Source organism: Peromyscus californicus, unplaced genomic scaffold (genome assembly GCF_007827085.1).
Source record: "Peromyscus californicus insignis strain IS unplaced genomic scaffold, ASM782708v3 Scaffold_9__1_contigs__length_137607984, whole genome shotgun sequence".
Lineage (NCBI taxonomy): Eukaryota > Metazoa > Chordata > Mammalia > Rodentia > Cricetidae > Peromyscus > Peromyscus californicus.
In genome coordinates, this window is record NW_026294617.1 from 17,229,167 (window position 1) to 17,251,795 (window position 22,629).

Genomic DNA, 22,629 nt, shown 5'->3' on the forward strand with positions numbered 1-22,629 from the left:
AGGACTTTAGAGACATCACAGTTATCTTCAGTTTCAAGAAAAGATTTGTTTCATCTCTTTTCCATCATAACCTTGAAGGAAGTAAATTATTTACCATGTTCACTCAAGACAGATTGTGGAGATGACTACATTGTGGTTTCTATCTGGCAACATTTGAGGTAGATACTACAGTGTGCTATACATGTGGCAAATCCATTTAGTGAAGTGTACTTTATGGTTCTTATATTCTTTCTTTGACTTCTGTTCATCTTCTGTTGTGTTTTCACTTAGTAATAGGTATTTTTCTGCTACAGTGTATAGAATGGGATGCCCATCATCTAAGTGGTCTATTGTTTATTTAAATATCAGGCAGTGTGTGATCACACTATTCAAGTAAGGGTGTCTATGAAAAGGTGGTGAGTTTTCCCATTTTTTTTTTCATATTTTCACAAATTCCTTTGAAATTTATCATTCAATGTCAGTAATTAGCCAGGGATACATTTAAACTCTTGATGCTTATGTGTCACCCTCTTGAGTACAAGTCCAAGGGTAGATAATGTATGCTGTTTTATTAGCATGTTTTAACAATGTTAATGTTAAAATTCTTAATAGAAGAGAATACAAGAAACATTAAATACCTCATATGTATCCAAAGCTGCATTTTCATATATCTGGTAGAGATGTTATAAAGTAGGATAATCAGCAATCAGCAGTATATTTCAAAACATCGCTTGATCACTATGGATATGTATATAGTATTTGACGTTCTATTTGTGTTCATGTCCCCATTAGTTATGCATTTAACACTTCATCTTGAAATACTACATTCTAAGGAAATTACCCAGAGATGCCAGATAATGTAATGGTAATGAAATTGATTTAAAAAAAAATTCTGGTGAGTGTGTGTGTGTGTGTGTGTGTGTGTGTGTGTCATCACTATGGATATGTATATAGTATTTGACGTTCTATTTGTGTTCATGTCCCCATTAGTTATGCATTTAACACTTCATCTCGAAATACTACATTCTAAGGAAATTACCCAGAGATGCCAGATAATGTAATGGTAATGAAATTGATTTAAAAAAAAATTCTGGTGAGTGTGTGTGTGTGTGTGTGTGTGTGTGTGTGTCATCACTATGGATATGTATATAGTATTTGACGTTCTATTTGTGTTCATGTCCCCATTAGTTATGCATTTAACACTTCATCTCGAAATACTACATTCTAAGGAAATTACCCAGAGATGCCAGATAATGTAATGGTAATGAAATTGGTTTAAAAACAAATTCTGGTGTGTGTGTGTGTGTGTGTGTGTGTGTGTGTGTGTGTGTGTGTGTGTGTGTGATATGATTACAGTTTTGTTAACCATGACACATATCAGAGACTGGAAGACAACTTTGTGAGGACTCCTTTTTTTTCTTATTCATATGATGATCAAGATGACGTTGTCAATCTCACAAACCACAGACATTTCCCACTGAGGCACATCTCTGATTCTTAAATAAGATTGGTTGAAACATATAACTAAAATATTGTTTTCTTTTCAAATTGTAAACATACTTTCATCAAAGGATAGTGGAAAACAGGACCATTTGAATAAAAAATCTTATTTGCAATTGAAAATAATATACCCATATCACTTTCTTTTGGAATGTATTAGTTTATTCTGAGGACTAAACATTTTTTCATAACACTTTCTCAGAACCACAAATGAATGCCACAGAATTATCTCAGTTGGTAAAGTGAGTTGCTGTTTAGCCTGATGACCTAAATTCAATCTCTAAGAAACCCATAATACTCCTAGAAATTTTTCTTTTATTTCTTCACTTGGGTTGTGGCATATGCACACTCCTACACCAGCACATACATGAATAATTTTTAAAGCCAACTAAGTGCCATTGAGTTCATGTGTAGCCAAACAGCACTATGGATTTCATCTCTAAAACTCACATAGGAGAAGTAGATAATAGACACCTTTAAAGTTGTCCTCTCATTGCCATATACACAATATGGCTCAGGTAAAAATATAAACATACTTAAGCATTTTTAATTGGGTGAAATTAACAAAGCAAAGAAAATAACCCTATTATTGAGAACATATGGAATGATTTGCCAGTTTATTACTATAAAATTTCAAGAAGTATTACTCTTTACCAAAACATCCCTGGTTCCTTGTAAACGCTTGTTAATTCTCTGATTCAAAGATAGGCCATGTAAAAACATATCTCAGCTTGTATTAGAGGTGCATCCCCATAACCCTAGCACTTGGGAGACAGTGGCAGGCCAATTTCTCTGAATTTGAGGTCAGGTTGGTCCACATAATGAGTTCCAGGGCAGCCATGGCTGTCTTAAAAGAATACAAAAAGGAAATGCATATCTAAAATTATGGAAAATTTCCTAATATCTGACTGAAATCCTTTGACAACCATCTAGTGGGGACTTTCATCATTTTCAAGTGATAGGAGACAGAAGGAGTAATGAAGCATTTTTATCTTATGCATTTTAATGTCATATTGCGGAGCTGAAGAGTTTACTCAGTAGTATTGCTCCTGTTGGGCACCCCTATTTGGTTCCTAGCACCTATATCAGGTAGCTCAGAAGTACCTGTAATTCCAGTTCCAGGAAATCTGATGCCTCATATGGCCTCCTAGGGCACCAGATATGCAAATAGTGAAAAGACAGATATATTTGGGATCCCAGATTGTTAAAAAGGTTTTCTTCATGTATATATTATTTTTAAAAGAATTTAAAGTAATTTAGGTGTATGAGTCTTGCCTCTGTGTATACCTGCTGGAGTTTAAGCTTCCTGTAAGGAGAGAAAAGGAACTTGGAGGCATGAAAACCAACTTGTCTGACTGGCATCATATTCTGTTTCCTTAATGTCTTCAAAAGCTTCAATTAGTGTCCCTGAGTGATGGTGACTCCAGATGAAATCCAGATTACCAGGAGATCCTGAGACTTAAACAGAAGTCACTATAAATGCAATCAGGCATTTACAAAGAGATTATGGGTGAACTGTTAGGGATGGAGTTTTGAATGTGAGAGCCAGAGGGCAATGATCAGGGTGTACCTGAGGACAAGCTGGCTCTTCCTGTGCTCTCTATATCTACACAGCTGTAGTGGGTTAGCCACCTCCAGGTCTTCCACTCTTTCCTTATTCTTGGCAACTACAGTGTAGCTGCCACTGACAGCACCCTGCATCCCCCCATGTGGTGGTCCCCAGCCTGTAATCTTATCCCTCTCAACTGACTGCCTGACAATAGTTAGGATATTCTAAAGAGACATTTATGTTTCCCTTTGGCTAACAATTAGGTAAACAGTGGACTGAATTAAATACAAATTTCTCTTACTATAACATTCTGGGGAAAAAACAGAGTCCATATTGCACCCTACCTGAACAATGCCTTGCAGGAGACAGAGAAGCTAAGAATGAGGGAGACTTTAAAGGATGGGTAGAAATTCATTGTATGGTTTGGTTAGGTTTCTTGCTTGTGTAATGCCTCTTGCTTTCTATCAAAACAGGATGACAAGAATAGTTAACTTCTATCTTCATCACTGTTCCAAATTTCGTCATACTGAATATATACCATGTTTCTGATTTTCATGATAAATTTGCTTTTTTTTCTTTTTTATTGTCATTTTAAAAAATTTTAAAGAACAGTCTCCCTATGACTCTCTTGCTGACCTGGAACTCACTAAATAGACTAGGTTCTTCCAAAACATCAGAGAGATTTACCCACCTTGTCTGCAGAGCACCTGTATTATAACACATCACAGTGAACTAATTTGGCTCTTTTAATTCACTTATTGAGGAGAGTAACTGAGCCTGGCTGATTAAGTGTAGGTACGACACAGGCTCTGGTCCTAACTCCTGTAAAAGAAGAAGGGTCCCATCAGCCCTCCTGTCTTACTGTCTTCCAACTGTGAGCAGTACTGTCTTTCTTTATCATTGACTCTTGTATAACTTAATCAAAGGACCTGGGCAGAATTCTGCCCTTATACTACAGATAGTGAAACCCAGGCTCACAGAGATAAGTGGTTCTTGAATATGTTTGTTTAACTGTTCATCATCCTTGCACCCCCATTCTAATGACTCACTAAATGAAAAGAAGCCACCTAAGCCAGGCATGGTGGCACAAGACTATAATCATACCACTTAGAAAGTGGAGGCAGGAGATTCATGATTTCAATTCATCCAAGTTGAGAGTGGTCATTGGGGTATGGCGGGAAACCCAGTAAGTGAAGGGAGACGGGATTGGCCCAGGCCAATGTCCATAGTCTTTCCTGAAGCTCCAGAACTTCAGGGTGTATGGCACCAGCATGTGGTAACTCTGGGTCTCAGGATGTCTTCTGTCCCCTCATCAGGGCATCCTTTTCTCAGCAGCCTGAGAAGAAAGTTTAGGAGCCCTGGAATGTTGGAGTCTCACTTCTCTTGTGTTCTAAGCAGACAGCATTTGTTCCAAGTAGATAATGTCTCTTTATATGTTCGTGGGCCTGGCAAGGACAGAAATAGCCACAGCAGCCCATTGTTTATGGTGGTTATTCATCTGGCTCTTCCCCAACCACAGGCCTAGTCACAGTGACAGGGGAGGGTGTTGCAAGTCCAAGTGAACTGAGGAGCCCTTGCTCACATGGTGATGAACAGGCCTTGCTTACCTGGGACAGACCATGAGATTTCCACCATTTTCTAGTCTATATTCATTGTGTGTTTATGGATATCTCCATTTTGTTTTATGCCACAGTAATCCAGAAGTCACATGTCACTTACATTTTATGAATCCATTAGCAAAAAAGATTCCCAAGTTATGACTGGCATGGCTCCTTCTGTTTTGATGAGGTCACCAGCAAAGAAGGGGGCAGACAACATGGTTCCTTTCTGCTCAAGGTTAGCTCAGCCCCATGGGAAGGTGAGCCCATTCCCCATCAGGCACAAGTCCCTGTAGGATACACACATATGACAGGTTAAATATGCACTGTCACACCATTTCCTTAAAAAACCCACTTTAGTTAGTTTAGCATGAATATAGGAGGAGATGTTGCCTATGGCCTAGACAAGTAGGCCCTAAATAGCAAAAGAATATAGGAAAAGGAGTCCATGGTTTGGTCAGAGACAGTTGAGTTTATATATCTTTCATTGTAATTGTAACTGTGGAAGCCAAGCATTGTCATCCAGAGGTTTTAAGCTTTCAGTGCCCAAACTCAAGGTGTTTCTTACCCCAACTATCCCAGGTTAGTAAGCTGAGATCATCAGATGGATCTGTCACCCTCCATATGGGATAGAATTTAAATCTTTTGGAAACAAAGTTTTTGAAAGAGTTCATCCTAATAAAATCTTAGGAGCTTTTTGTGGCACTTTTACTCAGAATAGGATTGCCTCATGTCATTGTCTAAGACCAACTTAACCACACCATAAAACTAGCTTTGTTCCTTCCACCAGACCTGATTCAATGTTTCACAGATTCTCTCAGTGAACTGGGTGGGGAGGGATACAGTGGATAATGCCATGCATGCAGAGGAAAGATAGGGACTTAAACCCAAGATTGAAGTCTCTCATTGTCCAATATCCTTCGTCAGGGTCGGGCAGATTATATTAAGGGAGCCTGTAGGTCAGCCTGAGAACTTGGCCCCCTTCTCCTTAAGGGAAATATTTTCTTTCTTCAGTTTCTTTGTCTCTTTCTGTCGCTCCTCTTCTTTAGAGTTTTTTTGTTTTGTTTTGTTTTGTTTTGTTTTGTTTTTTACCTAGATTGTCTTCCCATCTTGGTTTACATTGTGCTTAGTGTCCATTTATGGAGATTGCTTGTACCCAAATTTCATGTCAAACACAAGTTTCAACCCTTGGACAACCAGACCACCAAAAGAGTAGTATTCTCTTTCCCATAGCATTTCTTACTTTTAGTCTGTATACAAATTGGTCATGTGTTCCCTGGTAATTTTGTTGTACCACTGTCACTGTGATATTCAGAGACTTCCATCCCTGGGGTTCTTTTGCTGAACTGCAGAGTTCCAGAGTCACCGGGCTGCTACAGAAGCTGTTGGGAAGCATTTATCTTGTGAGGCCATCTGAGGTGGCTCCTTGCATAAGCTATGTTCTTAGACTAACCTGTGAATTGCTAGAAATAAGTGTCTGGATGAGACAAACTTTTCTCTTGCTCAGGAGGGTGTGCTGGTGAAAGGGGATCTTACCTAGATAGGAACTGCACTTGATTTTATCCTAAGGAAAGTGCTGTCTGCATCTTTTCCCCAATATCTAGAGTCAGACTTCACAGTCTTATTCATTACATGAGTATGAAGGAAGGAGGAATATGCACTGCTTCCTAGAATGGAGAGTCAGTCACTTCTTCAGGCCATGAAATTCCTATAATTTAGGATTGGGTCCTGAAATAAACAATATTTTACTGAATGGAGGAAGTATTATGATTTGACTTTCATATTTTAAACTCAATTTTCATAGTCTTTGATAGAAAAGATTCATATTTAATATTTCTCACAAGCATCAGTGTGGCTGCATTTGTTGAATCCAAAGAGAAAATAGGGGAGTTGGCAGAGGCACAGCAGACTTCTCTGATCTCCTCTATGTCCAGAAAAAGCTCTAGAGAGTGGGGCCTGTATGGTGGCAGGAAGATCACCAGCTGGAGGGCCAGTAACCTAACAGTTTAGGATCAGTTTAAGTCAGTTTTGTAGGAGTTGAGAAGCCTTTGTGTACTTAATCTCTACACATATGTTCTTAGACTTCATATATTCCTATAGAATCATAGGAACTTGGGTAACATGTCTCAAGATCACAATTTTACTTGCTGAGCTTCCTTTGGTCCTTTGTTTGAAACTTCACTATAGTTTTATGCTTTTTTTCTTGACTTTTTCTCTCCATCAGTTTTTTTTTTGACAAATATATCATCCTTTTTTGTTGTTGTTGTTCTGGTATTGTACTTTGTGTAGAAGTCAAACTGTGTCACAGTATTATTTCTTCACAATCCTATTGAGCATTCCAAGTTTTTCTGCTTTCCATATAGGCTTAGAATCAGCTTTTCTTTTATAAATCATTAGTTTTTCTTGAGTGTGTTGAATTCATGTTGCAAATTGAACATACCTGACATCATAATATTGATTCATCTTGTTCACAATGATCATTGGCTATTTCACCATTTATTTAGTTCTTTTAATTTTTGATAACATGTGAAAGATTTAGTATATTGGATAAAAATTACTTTGAAGATATACGAGTGGCCCAGCACACAGTCTTCTTTGGGATGACCTTTGATTGGATCCCAGTGCTTAAGTTGTGGGGGTCATAACTATCTGCAACTCCAGATCCAGGGGATCTGACACCTCTTCTTTCAGGTGTCACTTACATAAGCATGGAAGACATTCTCTCTCACACATAGAAGCACACTTAAAATGGGAATATTTTATTTTTCCCAAAGCACTTATGGCTCGTAAAGGAATTAGAATAAAACACATTGCTTTATGTGTTCAACAGAAATTACATAATTTTTCTTTAAAAAAATTGTTATCTTGCTTTTGGTTATAAAAGGTATACATTATTGTTCTTCACTGTGCTACAGATGTACATTCAGTCATTAATCATTGCAAACATAAAATAATTTCTTACTGATCATAATAGGTATTATTTCCTTTACCATAAAAGAGTGAAACATTGTGTATTGGTTAAAACTAATATCTCCAAAGGTGAAACATCAATGTACTTCAAGCAAATATTTACAATTTGGAAGAACAATCTCACAAACACCATTTTCTGTTATTGGCAAAACAGAGTACTAGAGTGTTTAAAGCATGAGTCCTGGCCCATGATTTCTTTGATTATTACTAGTTGTGTGATACTTTGTTTGTGTTCTGACAAGGTTGCTTGGGGATGAGAGGGCTGAGTCAGTCACTAGTTAACCATAGAACCTGGATGGTGGTGGGTCACCACTTTAATCCCAGCACTTGGGAGGATCATGACTTTAATCCCAGTACTTGGGAGGCTTACCCTTTAATTCCAGCATTTAGGAAACTCATGCCTTTAATCCCAGCACTTGGGAGGTGGGGAGAGAAAGTGATGGAAACGGGTGTAGACAGGATCTCAGCCCTTTCATTTGGAGGATCTAGAGAGGTAAAAAGTCACTAGTGTCTGCTCCTCTGATCTTTTAGGTTATTACCCCAATATCTGACTCTTGGGTTTTATTGATAAGACTAATTAGGTTCACAATTCACCTGGTGTCCATCTTTTGAGGCATGAATTCATAGAAAGCCACTTGTCTAATCAAAAAGGAAGGTTTTAACTTTAACATAGTAAAATTACATATAATAGAACAGTTATCATGCAAGAATTACAATATCTAGTCTATTTGTATTTGGCAAAAATTAAAGAAAATATTTGTCATCTGTCCTATATTTGTGAGTCTAAAGATTTATATCTAATTTATCTTTTATCATAATCAAGGAAAATTATAACTATAACTATTTAGTCTTCAACTACATCTAAGACGCCAGAAGGATATAATAGTATCTAAGTAAACAGGAAGTGCATTTTAAGCAACTTCCAAAGTTCTGGAAATGACAGAAACAGTTGGCTGCCTGGATAGTCATCCAATGTTCCTCTGCAATGTTGGTGCATTCATCTTCAGCCTACAGGCCTAGAATCTCAGGCTGACTTTTTAGTGAAGCAGAAAATTTGAAGCATTATTCTGCCCATTTTGGCAAATTTGTCAGTCACTTCTTCGTGTCCTATAGAATGTCTGGCAGTTTCTTCTGTGAAGCAGGAACCTCAAGGACTATCTCACCTTGCAAACCTCAGTGGTCATCTTCTTATAGGTTCTGCATATCTAGTTTATACAACATACTCTCAAGCAGTCCAGGCAAGAGCAGTTTCTTGCCCAAATGGCTAACTTATGCCATAAAGAAAGCAAACTCTATATGGAGTTTCTTTGATGCCCATCATCCTCTTTTAAGTAAATCAGTGCTGCCAGGAGCAGACATATCTCACTATCTAGAAAAGTCAAGATTTTTAAAACATTTTTAAATGCCATATTCTATAAGTCTTTGAAGTGTTTGAAGATTACCAACCTAATTTAAAATATATCTGTGTATAACTAAAAAACTTAACTAACATGACTATTAATTTGCATTTCTTTCTTTCTCTCTCTCTCTTTCTTTCTTTCTTTTTTTTGGTTTTTGGTTTGAGGGTTTCTCTGTAGTTTCAGTGCCTATCCTGGATCTTGCGCTGTAAACCAGGCTGGCCTCAGAATCACAGAGATCTGCCTGACTCTGCCTCCCAAGTGCTGGGATTAAAGGTGTGTGCCACCACCACATGGCTAATTTTTATTCCTTAACTATAATTACATTTTTTAAATGAGTTGCATCAAAATAATACCTTAAGCAAGAGTAAAAAATATATAGTATTTCAAAATTGACTTTAAATTTGTAGCAATAAACTAAAATCTGTAGCAATGTGAAAAACTTCAAACAAGTTGTTGCTTTTTAAAAATAGATTCAATAATCTACTCTTTGATCCTATCATATCTATATCCCCTTTTCTTCTGTAGAGATTGAATTTATAATCAACCCCCTTTAAATAAAAATAAACATTTTAAACAATATTTTGGGAATTTGGGCATAGCTTCTCATAATACTTCCTGCTGATTGGGGGTGCTGGCAATCTTATGGGGATCCTGAGAAAATTAAAAATTATAGTTAAATCTTGGTTGTAGTAGTCTGTGAGGCTGCACCAACCTTTCAGGGGGTCTTGATTGTTCAAACCATATTAGCCTGGAAGCAATCCATAGGTTCTCATCTTCTGTAGAAACAAAAGCAAATCCCCTTTTCCAAAGCAATATATCCTTAGACACAAATTTTGAAGTCAAGATACCTTTAAAATATACATATTGGTTTAACTTAGTAGCCATTACAATTAAATGTCTCTGTCCAGTTAAAAATCCTAAAGACAACAGAATCCAAACTTTCTGTGTAATTTCCATCTTTACATGACTTATTAAATATTTTATATATTATTTTAAAGACTTTATTTTATTTTTATGACTATTGATATCCTTTCTCTTCTCTCTCTCAAGTCTACATATCTTTTTACATATATTGTAAACTGTTTAGAAAATTTTTCCATCTGAATCTGTCCTATTGTGTGTATCTGCAATCATTTTTTGACCATTGAGGTAAACTGAAGCATGGCTTGGGTCAAAGCAGCAGCTCCAGCTGCTGGCTCCACCCACCTCAGCTTCCCAATATGGTGCAGGTACATTTACTAGCAGCTCTGGGAGTCATGGTCACCACCAACTCTGGGAAGAGTGGGTCTATGCCTCCATCCAGCAGTGTGTAGCCCAAAAACCTTTTGTTTTCTGTACTAGCAAAAGCTAAATCCACCATGCAGTATACTGCATGGCTTGGAGATAACTCTGTGTACTACAGCAGGTATCTGCCATACTGCAGTTCAAGCCTGCATGCTACAGAGTTTCTGTATCATGGCTTGCCTGGGATACACAACTAGGAAGCTGGTTTTTGTAACATTTTCAAATCTTTTTTTAAAGCTGTCTCAAGTTTTGGGTGGAAATTCTTGCTACCACGTTAGGCACCAATTGCAGACAGAAGTTTCTCTGGTCCTGCCCAGCCCAGGGTTGGGAAGAATTTCTCCCACCCATTGTCCCACAGCCACTTTTAAAATAATCACTCAGAGACTTATGTTAATTGCAAAGTGTATGGCCTATGTTTCAGACTTCTGGCTAGCTAGCTCTTTTATTTTAAATTAACCCATTCCTATTAATCAATTTGTTGCCACATGGCTGTGACATTATCAGTCTGCTGGTATCTTATTGCTCCTTTGGGGGCAGGCTGGCATCTTAACTCCACCCTTCCTTTCTTTGTATCTCTACTTGGATTTCCTGCCCGGCTGTAAGCTTTCTTGCCATAGGTCAAGTCACCTTTGTTTATTAGGCAATGGGTGCAACACATATCCACAACATACACAAAGATATCCCACAGCAGCTCCCCTCCCCACATGTGTTAGGACTATTAATCCTGAAGTCAAAGGATCCACCCAAAGACCAGAGCTGTGAATCTCTTAACTTCCTTCAAGGTTTTAAATTTACAGGTTTTAAATCCTTCTGTCCCCATTTGCACCAATAATTCTAGTGTAACCTCACTGATATTTCTTCATCTAATGAAAACATATTATCAATTGGGGAAGAGTTTACAAAAGAAAAGAAATTGTGGTAAGCATGTTTTATTCATGATTGTTACTGTGTGAATATCCAGCTATTATTTTTTTACTTGATCAACATCACAGTTTATTGGTAAACATGTTATTTGTGTCAATTATCAAATTGAAATACTTTATACAAATTCATTATATAATACTAACCTCATAACAAAATGCAATCCACTGTACTGAGTTATAGTTAGGGTATTTTAAAATCCTTTAATATGAACTGTATCTGAACCACTATATTTGAGACTAGTGAAGGGAGTGTAGAGCCAGAGTGCAGGTGAGGACTGGAAAGGTAGCCCTCTGCCAAATAGGGAGGTGGTGGACTTACGTGTTAATTAGAGCATCACCCTAGGCTTGAATAGGGTAAAGGGGGTCTCTGAAATTGGGTGCTATCAGTCTTGTGCCAAACTGAGAAGCTCAATGGCCTGAGTTTGAAATGCCCCTGATGGTGAGGCTGGGCCTCTGTGACATGGCAAAAGGATCAAGCTCCCATTGGACCACTCTGATTTCCAGTGGCCAGGTCACAGGCTGAGATGGCATGGCTTCATTAGTGGGCAGGGACCAGTGGTCTTCCTTTCCATATCAAAAGCAGGCTCCCAGTGGAACTGACTTTGCCCCAGGGGATAGAGACTGGGAAATCTCCCCTGGCCCATTTATAGGGATGTTGTTGGCCTTAGGGTCACAACTAGGGCTTGGGTGAGGTGGGTAAGGTTCTGCCACACTGGAGCCTGTGGGGAAGACTTGGTCACTGTGTCTCAGGCCTTAAGGACCTTGAAGGCCACCTTAACCAATTCTGAAGCAGGGTTTTGGGACCGTCCTCAAATTTTTGAGTTTTATTCATATGTCTGAAACTGATTGGGAAATATAATAAGAGGCCAGTACTGCAGCCCCTGCTTGTGAGGTTGAGTCAAATTGGGTATACTGAGTCATGGCCTCTTGGTAATCTATAAAGAAAAACTTCTGGGTTCTCATGCATTTGCTGGGTAACCTTGGAGAGTCTATCAAAGTTTACTAACTTCTTAGAAATTGTCTCTATGCCTTTCAGGAGGCAGCAAATCATAGAAACCCTCCTCAGGTGGCCCTCCTGTCCCTGCTAGTAGTCCCAGCCAGGCTAGGATCTGCCAAATGGTTCCACTCTGCATACTCTCTGGCCATTGCCTGGACTCTGTCGAGCTTCTCAAGCATAAGGGTGGAGGAGAGACTAACTCAGAGATCATGCCAGGTTAAGTCATAGATTTGAGTAGGTGATGGAACTCTGTTATGTAGGCACAGGGAATAGTGGAGAAAGAGCACAACCATTGTTCCATGTTAGCAAGATATTGGAGGGAGAAGGGAACCTGAACCCAGAAGACACCTTTGACTCTAACCACCTCCTGGAGGGGAAGGAGGTGAGCAAGGTTCTGTTGGGATCCTGTGTGGGAGACCCCTGGAGAGGTGGACTACTGTGTCACCAGTGACCAGGAAGAGAAGAGTCTAGGTGCTGGTGTGAAGGCTGGTACATAGAGAGGTTTTGGTCAGAGGGTGGAGATATTGGTGATGGAAGAGGAGAAGGAGTCAGGGGCAGAGAGTAGGTGAGGCCTTGGGTTTCTGTGTAGGAGCTGGAAGTGATGAATAAAGGGGTTTAGGGCTGCCAGTGGAGACAGGGTGTGTTGAGTGGACAAAGTAGGAGGAAAGCCAGAGAAGAAGGGGACAGGGCTGGCAGAGGCCAATAAGATTCAGGGGGCTCAATTGGGGCTGAAGGCTCAGGGTCAGTACCTCCAAATGAAAGCACAACTGAGGCTCTTTGACCCTGGCCAGCAGAACCTCAGCCATGGAGCCCTGGCTTCAGAGGAAGGGGCTGGAACATAAATGCCAGAATCCATGTAGGGAAGGGATCACAGCTCACTTGCAAGTACAAAATAGAAAATTTGCAAAAATGTTCTAAATCATGAAGGATGTTCAAATCAAGGGTGCCATCTTATGGTGATATTTTATTTGAACTGAAATGTGATTTTATTTGTATGTTAATAAATAAAGTTGCCTGGGGGTCAGAGCTAATAGCAAGCCATAGCAGAGCTGGGCGTTCACGGCGCACGTTTTTAATCCCAGCACTTGGTATCAGAGCTAGGTAGATCTCTGTGTGGTCAAGGATACAGCCAGCATTGGAGACACACCCCTTTAATCTCAATACCAACCATAGAAGACCTGGAGGTCTGTACAGACATGCAGTGATGGTCATGTGGTTGGGTTAACCAATGAGAAGGCAGAACAGAAAGTCTATATAAAGACAAACACACAGGAAGTAGGTATCTCTTGGCTGAAGAGGATCGCTGAAGCAGGAAGGGTAAGGCTCTTAGCTCTGATCTCTTGGGCTTTTATCTTTACATTGGCTCTGTGTTTCTTATTCAATAAGATGGTTGGTTACTTCTACACCATCTGACAGCTGAGAGACCTAGGCCTCAGCAGAATTGCAGGCATAGCAGAAAGGCCTGAGTAGGAAGACCCCTACTTCTGACCTCCTGATGGCCTCTGACCTTTTGCCCTAGCTACAGAGAGAGCCATGAACTCTTCACACCACACGGAAGGCCCAATCAGAGGGCCTTTACCCTAGCTAGCCACCCACACCATAGAAAAGGGCCAATCAGAAACCATAAACAACTCACCCCACAGGGAAGGGCCTACCAGGAGCCAGGAATACCTCACCCCATTGTGGAAGGACAGTCAGAACCAGACAGACAACTCCAGGTGCTGAAGCTACAATGTTGCAATTCTCTAGACCTAAGAGAGCCAATCAGCACAGCCCAGGTACCCCTAACCAGGTCTTGAGCCAATCCCAGGTCTGTAACTGGGCAGTCTTGGAATTCCCCAAGGCACTCCCTCCTCCCACCATCCAGCCACTGTAAAAACCCTTGCACCATGGGGCTTGAGGTCTCTCTCCAGTTCTGCTGCTGCATCAGTTGGACAGAGAGGCTTGAGTTAACTCGTATTAAAGACTTTGTTTTTGTGTCAGATTCAATCTCTTGGTGATCTTTTGGGGATCTGGACTTTGGGCACAACAGTGGCCTCTTGGACTCATCCAAGGTATACTGTAGCCATATCACAGAAACAAGAGAAACCAGTGGCTTGAACATATGGGAAAGTCCCAATTTGGACAATTAATCACAGAAGACACCCTGGGAGTGACTGAGGTTGGGTTTTGAGCTGGAGTTATGCATCCCCAAAAGTTGCTCCATTCTTGAAAGCTACAGTTTAAACCCAAGGTTAGCACAGAGCATACTCTGTGCTGGCCTGAGGTTGGATTAAGAGGTGGAGAAGACTTGGGGAGGAGGCATTGCTCAAGCCACCAAGACCCTTCTGAACAAGGCTGCCTTTGTTCTAATGTGGGCTTTGTCTGGTACGGCTGCAACTCTTGTCAGAAAAAAACAAATAGGCACCAGGAGCCTGCAGCTAGCCAGAAAGGACAGCTTACCAGTAGATCTGATCAGGTAGAAAGCCAGGGATGAACAAAGGAGAGGAGGATTGGCCCTGGAACCCAGCCTGCCTAGCATGGGGTAACTTCACCTGTAGCCTTCCACACCAAATGAATGGCTTATCTGCCTACTGCTGAAAGAAATCTACTTGAGCCAAATTAAAAAGTAAAACGCAGGTTTTACTTTTTAGGAGTTGGTCACTCCTGAGCAAGTTCACAGTAGGAGGTCCATGAAGCTGCCTGGCTGGACACTGTTGAGACCTCTCACAGGAGGAGTGGGAGGCAGTGATGTGTTAAGGGACTGAAGTATTGGCTGGGTCTGGGGTCTGATAGGTGTATCCTGGGTCCATTGTTCCCTTTGGAATCTGGAACTAAGTGTCTACTTCATCCATTGTTTAGCATAGTAGAATATTATTTTAAGGTATGTTACTTTTGTTTAACTCTGTAAAGCTATGTTACTGTGCCTGTCTAAAACACCTGATGGTCTAATAAAGAACTGAACAGCCAATAGCAAGGCAAGAAAGAGGATAGGCAGGGCTGACAGGGAGAGGGTAGAAAGAGAAGGAGAAATCTGAAGGGGAAAAAAGAAGTAGCCAGAGAAGGAAGAGGACTCCAGGGGCCAGCCACCCAGCTACACAACAAGCCAGGAGTAAGAAAATAAAAAACCCAGAGGCAAAAGACATATAGGATAATTTAAAGATAAGAAAAATTGGCAAGAAATTAAGCCAAGCTAAGGCTGGGGTGTTTATAATTAAGAATAAGCCACCCAGATGCAGAGATCCACAGCCAGGGACCAGGCTGAGCTCTAGGAATCCAATCGATGAGAGAGAGGAGGAATTCTGCAGGTAGGGGACATCAAGATCATGATGGGAAGATATGCAGAGATGATCGGTCACACTAGTGGAAGCCCATGAACTATGGACTAGTGGCTATGGAGCTCACATGGGACTGAACTAGTCCCTCTGGATACAGAAGACAGTTGTTTGGCTCAAACTGTTTGGAGGGCACCCAGGCAGGGGGATCGGGATCTGTCCCTGGTGCCTGGGTAGGCTTTTGGGAATCCGGAGTCTGTGGTGTGACACCTTGCACAGCCTTGGTACAGTGGGAAGGGGCTTGGACCTGCCTAGGCTCAGTGTGCCAAGCTCTGCTGACTCCCCATGGGAGACCTTGATTTGGGGGATGTGGGGATGTGGGGTCACTTGGGAGAGAGGGATGGGGGATGGGAGGAGGGAGGAGGTGGTATCTTTGGGTGGTATGTAGAGTAAGTAGAAAATTTCTTATTAAAGAAAAATGAAATAAAAGAATAAGCCTCCATGTGTGATTTATTTGGGAGCTGGGTGATGGGCCCCCCAAAAGAGAAAAAAACAACAATTTTTTGGCATACCAACAATATTTTGGTGTTCCAACGTGGGCCTTATTTCCTTAGGGACTGAGAAAACTTTGGGAAAAAAAAAAGAGAAGATATGTCACCTTTAAGAGTTTCTGTGGGACAGTAAGCCCTTGAACAGCTAGTACATTATGTAGAAACAAAAAACTAAGTTGCTGTGGGATGGTCTGTATGTCAAATCTGTTGCTCTGATTGGTCAATAAATAAAACACTGATTGGCCAGTGGCCAGGCAGGAAGTATAGGCGGGACTAACAGAGAGGAGAATTGAGAGAACAGGAAGGTGGGAGGAGACACTGCCAGCCACCACCATGACAAGCAGCATGTGAAGACGCTGGTAAGCCATGAGCTACGTGGCAAAGTATAGATTTATAGAAATGGATTAATTTAAGATATAAGAACAGTTAGCAAGAAGTCTGCCACGGCCATACAGTTTATAAGCAATATAAGTCTCTGTGTTTACTTGGTTGGGTCTGAGCGGCTGTGGGACTGGCAGGTGACAGAGATTTGTCCTGACTGTGGGCCAGGCAGGAAAACTCTAGCTACACTAAGTAAAAAAATGCCTGCCACAGTACAAGTATCAGCATTTTAGAGCTCTAGGAAGGTTGAATACAGTTCCTGGTCACAAACCTCCTAATGGGCTGTGGGCTTTGGACTTGACTTTCAGGCCTGAGAAGTGGGCACAGCCAGTTGTCAAAGCTGCAGGCAGATGTCCATGCTGCTTAGCAGTTCAAAGGTTTGCACACACAGTCAAAAAAGGATAAAAGGTATGCAATAACAGAAAAACCTCTAAACAGGTTACAGTGTATTTAACAATGTGCACAGGCTTAAGAAAAGAAAAAGTGTATATTCAAAGAAAAAATAAATAATTGAAAAATAAAGTCTTTAAAGACAGAAGTAAAGTAATGTAAAAAAGAATAAGCCATGTGAGATGGATATACACAGGGAGTCTGGACTCTGTGCACTGTTGTGTTGATTTTGAATTTCTGACTGCTGACAAGCAAACAGTAGCTGCTGAGAGACGTGGGGTTGTGAACAGGACTGAAAAATTGAACCAATCAGGATACATTAGGAATTCCTTAACTGTAAAAAAAGAAGTAAAAAATGTATTTGTCAAATGGAAATCAAAAATGCTTTTGAGTTTTGTTCCCACAGGAGATGAGAGACTGTGGATTCCTTCAGTGTTAATATGGATCAGGTTTGATGAAGGGAGACCTCCTGAATCTTGACAGGTGATATCTATCAGCAAAGATTTTTGCTGGTCTTCCCAAGACTTGGCCATTATCTCCAATTTTCTCTCTGGGACCCTAAACATACTTCATCCACAGACATCAGGAAGCAGTATGGAGAAATCTATGGCCACATTCCCAAGAGTTAGGGAGTGCGGGTAGTTGTTGGTTATTTGGTGGGTTATAGATATTTATTATAACTTAGGGGAAAATAAGAAGTAGGATAATAAGACAACTATTAATCTCAGATACTATACATTGGCATGGATTTGATATATTGATATAAATTTAAAGTTAATTCCATTATACTGTATGTATGTTTTTGTTCTTGTTTGGAGGATTTTTGAATATTGTTAAAAATTTAAGGTTATTTTTGTTACAACATATTGTATGTATGTTTCTACTGTTATTTTAGGTATTGTGCTTATGCAGTTCATTTAAAATGCAATGTATAAATAAAAAATGAGGTTAGCAGTTTATACAAAATAATTAAACTTGTAGTCATATTAGATATGTTTTCCAGGTTAAATAGGTTTATTTTAGATAGATAAATGGTCTTCAAATGTTTCAAAGAATTACTGAATATGGCATCCTCATGTTGACCAGCTATGGATATGTGTGCTAAATCACTATCTACTACCAAAGAAGCAACTCTTATGGGGACTGAAATTGCACTAATCTATTACATAAGTCATTAGGAGTTGGTTTACTACTGCACACACATACTACTAAAAAATAATGATAGTTTTTTGCTTAAGGCCTTAACCTATCTAGCTAGAAGTTATTGGCCCTGATAATGGTGCCAGATATGTGTTCCATCTTGAGGATTGGTACTTAATACATTCAGAATGTAGTTGGTAACCACATGGAATTTGTGCTGCTGTTGTACCACTGGACAAATCTTGGCAGGACATTTATTTCTGTAGCTCACAGGGTTACAGTGAGGTAAGGCTGATGATTACTTTTATTCTCTAGTAATGTTAGCATAGTTGGAAGGAAACTTTCAGGTCTTTACCAGGTTGAATTCTCCATTTCTGTGAGTCAAGCATATGTTATCTCCAATAATGGGAGCTGAGTGTCAACTTCTGGAGGGTAACCAAGATCAATGTCAGTAGCCTGTTAGGAATCTATGGCATCCACTGGCCAAAAGCTCACAGATTATCCCAATTCTAGCCCTATACTTATACTTGTTAGGCTATGGAGTCTAGTGTATCATCACTTGCTAATGAATAACTCCACTTATACTCCTTTTAAATATGTACACGTATATATTTAGGCAGCCTCTACAGGAGTTGGCTTTCAGACAGCTTTTAAAAAATTAATGTTAGTATCCTCCTAGTAGTCACTCCTCTATGCTGCCTTCTCACTCCCACATCATGTAACCTCTTTTTCCATGATTCCTCTTTCCCCCTTTATATCCTTGTTTTCTATTTCCCATGACCTGAAATTTTCCCCATCTTGCCTTACTCGTTTTCTGTCTTCTAAGTCTATTCCAAGGGAAACACACTTATCTAGAGCTTTGAGTAACTGACTTAGAATTGGTTCCCAGAGTTAGGATACTACCTAGTACCGTGACTTGTGAGCTGGTTTATTAAAGAAGTAACTCCAAAAAAAGATAAGTGACCAGGTAGACTAAGACAGAGTAGAAGAAGATGAAAGACTGATTCAAAAGACATGTCATCAGTAAGTACAGATAGTTGCTGATCAAATGATAAAAGGATCAGGACATACCATTTTTGACTAGATTTGGGAACATTTTCAGTCAGAACTATAAATGGAACCTATGCATGTGCATGATCAACATGGCCAGTTAAATCCTGTGTGAGGTGTTCATACAATCAAGTTCATGTCCTATCTTTTTATCTCTTAGTTGTCCATGGGATTACACAAGTTGGCAGAGTTCTTTGAAATAAAAGAAATAGGATCTTTGAGAAAAAAAATTGCTTGATCAAAACATTCTAAAGAACAAAGATCTGTGCACTATTTACTGTGTGGTTACTGTCAGAATATTCTGTCACCATATTTTCTTCATCCCAAATACAGGTAAAATATAAAAAAAATAGCCTTGCTAAATGGTTTAAATAAGATAGATAGGTACACAATGAATTTCTTGAATAATAAATTGAGTGTAGGAAAGTTTTCTTTGAAGTCAGCAGTTAGCATCAGACAACCCCAGGGATATACAGCTAACTATAAGTTCATAATTCACTGTCTAGAATGGAGATGAGATTCAGAACTTGAAGTCATACATCTTTAGTACTTTCATCTTCAAATTCCTGATATTTCTTTGCTTGATATTATTTGTTTAATTCTGTTCATAAGTCTTTAGAATCTATTTCAATAAAGATTGAGGTAATCTAGTGTCTGAGTGGATATTTATACTAAGATATTTTTCATTCAGCAGTGACAATGGAACAACCTTTTGACCCAAGGCCATGAAATGTCACAGTATCCTGCATAAGGGCCAGCTGCGGCATGGTGTCTGAGGCCCCATCTGGATCAGCACATTTAGATAGATGTCCATGATATTTTTTTTCATTAATTTAGAGACTGGAATTCCTATACCCATATTTTACTTCCTTCTACATTTATTGTTACAGTTCTTTTTTCTCTTTTTTTTATTACTAAGAAATTGTCTGTTCATTTTACATAACAACTGCCCATGACCCTCTCCTCCCTCCTCCCACCCCCCAGCCTTCCCTCCCAATGCACTCCCCATTCCCATGTCCTCCAAGGCAAGGACTCCCATGGGGAGTCAGCAGAGCCTGGTACATTCAGTTGAAGCAGGTCCAAGCCCCTTCCCATGAACCAAGACTGTGTAAAGTGTCCCAACATAGGCAGGGATGCTCATGAAACAGGGCCGAATCCTGATCCCACTCCAGGGGCCCCTTAAACAGGTCAAGCTAAACAACTCTCTCAGCTATGCAGAGTGCCTAGTCCAGTCCCATGGAGGCTCCACAGCTATTGGTCTGCAGTTCATGAGTTCCCACTACTTTAGATTGGTTGTCCTGTATATTTCCCCTTCATGTTCTTGATGCCCCTTGTTCATAGAATCTCTCTTCTCTCTCTTTGACTGGACTCCTAGAGCTCATGCTGGTACTTGGCTATAAATCTCTGCATCTTCTTCCATCAGTTACTGGATGGAGGCTGTATGATGACAGTTAGGGTATTCACCAATTTGTTTACCAGCATAGGCCACTTAAGGTACTCTCTTCACTATTGCTAGTTGTATAAGGTGGTGTCCTCCTTGTGGATTCCTGCGAACTTCCCTAGCACCCTGTTTCTCCCTATTCCCATAACATTTTCACTTATCTTGGAATCTCTTTCCTTGCTCTCCCATTCTGTCCCTGTTCCAGCTTGACCATCCCATTCCCTTAGGTTCTCATCCTCCATGACCTAACCTCCATTGCCCGCCCCCCCAGCCCCCATTTGCTCATGGAGATCTCATCTATTTCCCCTTCCCAGGGTGATCTATGCATCCCTCTTAGGGTTCTCCTTCTTAGCTAGCTTCTTTGGAGCTGTGGGTTGTAGTCTGTTTATCCTTTGCTTTATATCTAGTATTCACTTATGAGTGAATACATACCATGTTTGTCCTTCAGGATCTGGGTTACCTCACTCAGGATATTTTCTAGTTCCAACCATTTGCCTACAAATTTCATGTCATTGTTTTTACTGCTGAGTAGTACTCCATTGAGCATATGTGCCACACTTTCTTTATTAATTCTTCAGTTGAGGGGCATCTGAGTTGTTTTCAGGTTCTGGCTATTATGAATAATGCTGCTATGAACATAGTTGAGCATGTGTCCTTGTGGTACCTGTGTCTTGAGGTAGATTGATTCCAAATTGTCTGAGAAACAGCCATACTGATTTCCAAAGTGGCTGTACAAGTTTGCACTCCCACCAACAGTGGAGGAGTGTTCCCCTTGCTCCACATCCTCTCCAACATAAGCTGTCTGCAGTGCTTTTTTTTTTTTTTTTTTTTTTTTTTTTTTTTGGTTTTTTGAGACAGGGTTTCTCTGTGTAGCTTTGTGCCTTTCCTGGATCTCGCTCCGTAGACCAGGCTGGCCTCAAACTCACAAAGATCCACCTGCTTCTGCCTATCGAGTGCTAGGATAAAAGGTGTGTGCCACCACCGCCTGGCTCTGCAGTGCTTTTGATCTTAGCCATTCTGATGGTATCTCAGGGTCGTTCTGATTTGCATTTCCCTGATAACTAAGGATGGTGAGCAATTTCTTAAATGTCTTTTGGCCATTTGAGATTCTTCTGTTGAGAATTCTTTTTTAGCTCTGTATAATTGGATTGTTACATATTTTGATGTCTAGTTTCTTGAATTCTCTATATATTTTGAAGATCAGACCTCTGTCAGATGTGGGGTTGGTGAAGATATTTTGCCATTCTATAGGCTGTTATTTTGTCTTATTGACTGTGTCTTTTGCCATACAAAAGCTTCTCAGTTTCAAGAGGTCCCATTTATTAATTATTGTTCTCAGTGTCTGTGCTGCTGGTGTTATAGTTAAGAAATGGTCTCCTGTGCCAATGCATTCAACACTTCTTACTTTCTCTTCTATCAAGTTCGTTGTAACTGGATTTATGTTGCAATCTTTGATTCAGTTGGACTTGAGTTTTGTGCATGTGATAGATGTAGATCTATTTGCAGTCTTCTATATGTTGACATCCAGTTATGCCAGCACCATTTGTTGAAAATGTTTTTTTTCCCCATTGGACATTTTGGCTTCTTTGTCAAAAATCAAGTGTTCATATGTGTGCAGATTAATGTCAAGATCTTTGATTTGATTCCATTGGTCCACAGGTTGATGTTTATGCCAAGCTGTTTTTATTACTATAGCTCTATAGTAGAGCTTAAAGTCAGGGATGGTGATGCCTCTAGAGGTGGCTTTATTGTACAGGATTGTTTTAGCTATCTTGTTTTTTGTTGTTGTTTTCCCATAGAAAGTTGAGTATTGTTTTTCCACATGTGTGAAGAATTGTGTTGGGATTTTGATGGGGATTGCATTGAATCTGTAGATTGCTTTTGGTAAGATTGCCATTTTTACTATGTTAATCCTAACTATCACAGAGCATGGGAGATCTTTCCATTTTCTGACATCTTCATCAATTTCTTTATTCAGAGACTTAAAGTTCTCGTCACACAGGTCTTTCACTTGCTTAGTTATAATTACCCCAAGGTATTTTATATTATTTGTGGCTATTATAAAGGATGATGTTTCTCTGATTCCTTTCTCAACCCATTTATCATTTTTATATAGGAGGGATACTGATCTTTTTGAGTTAATCTTTTATTTTCCCACATTACTGAAGGTGTTTATCAGCTGTAGGAGTTCCCTGATAGAATTTTTGGGGTCACTCATGTAT

General features: G+C 39.9%; 1 long non-coding RNA gene across 1 annotated transcript in view; it reads right to left on the reverse strand.

The window, feature by feature from the left end:
* Positions 1 to 1,777: 1,777 nt before the first annotated feature.
* The window catches only part of LOC128105576 (uncharacterized), a 45,991-nt gene continuing 25,139 nt past the window's right edge, over positions 1,778 to 22,629 (reverse strand). The window contains exon 2 of the long non-coding RNA XR_008216370.1: positions 1,778 to 6,008. This is a non-coding gene — a long non-coding RNA (uncharacterized LOC128105576). The remainder of the gene's footprint in view (positions 6,009 to 22,629) is intronic.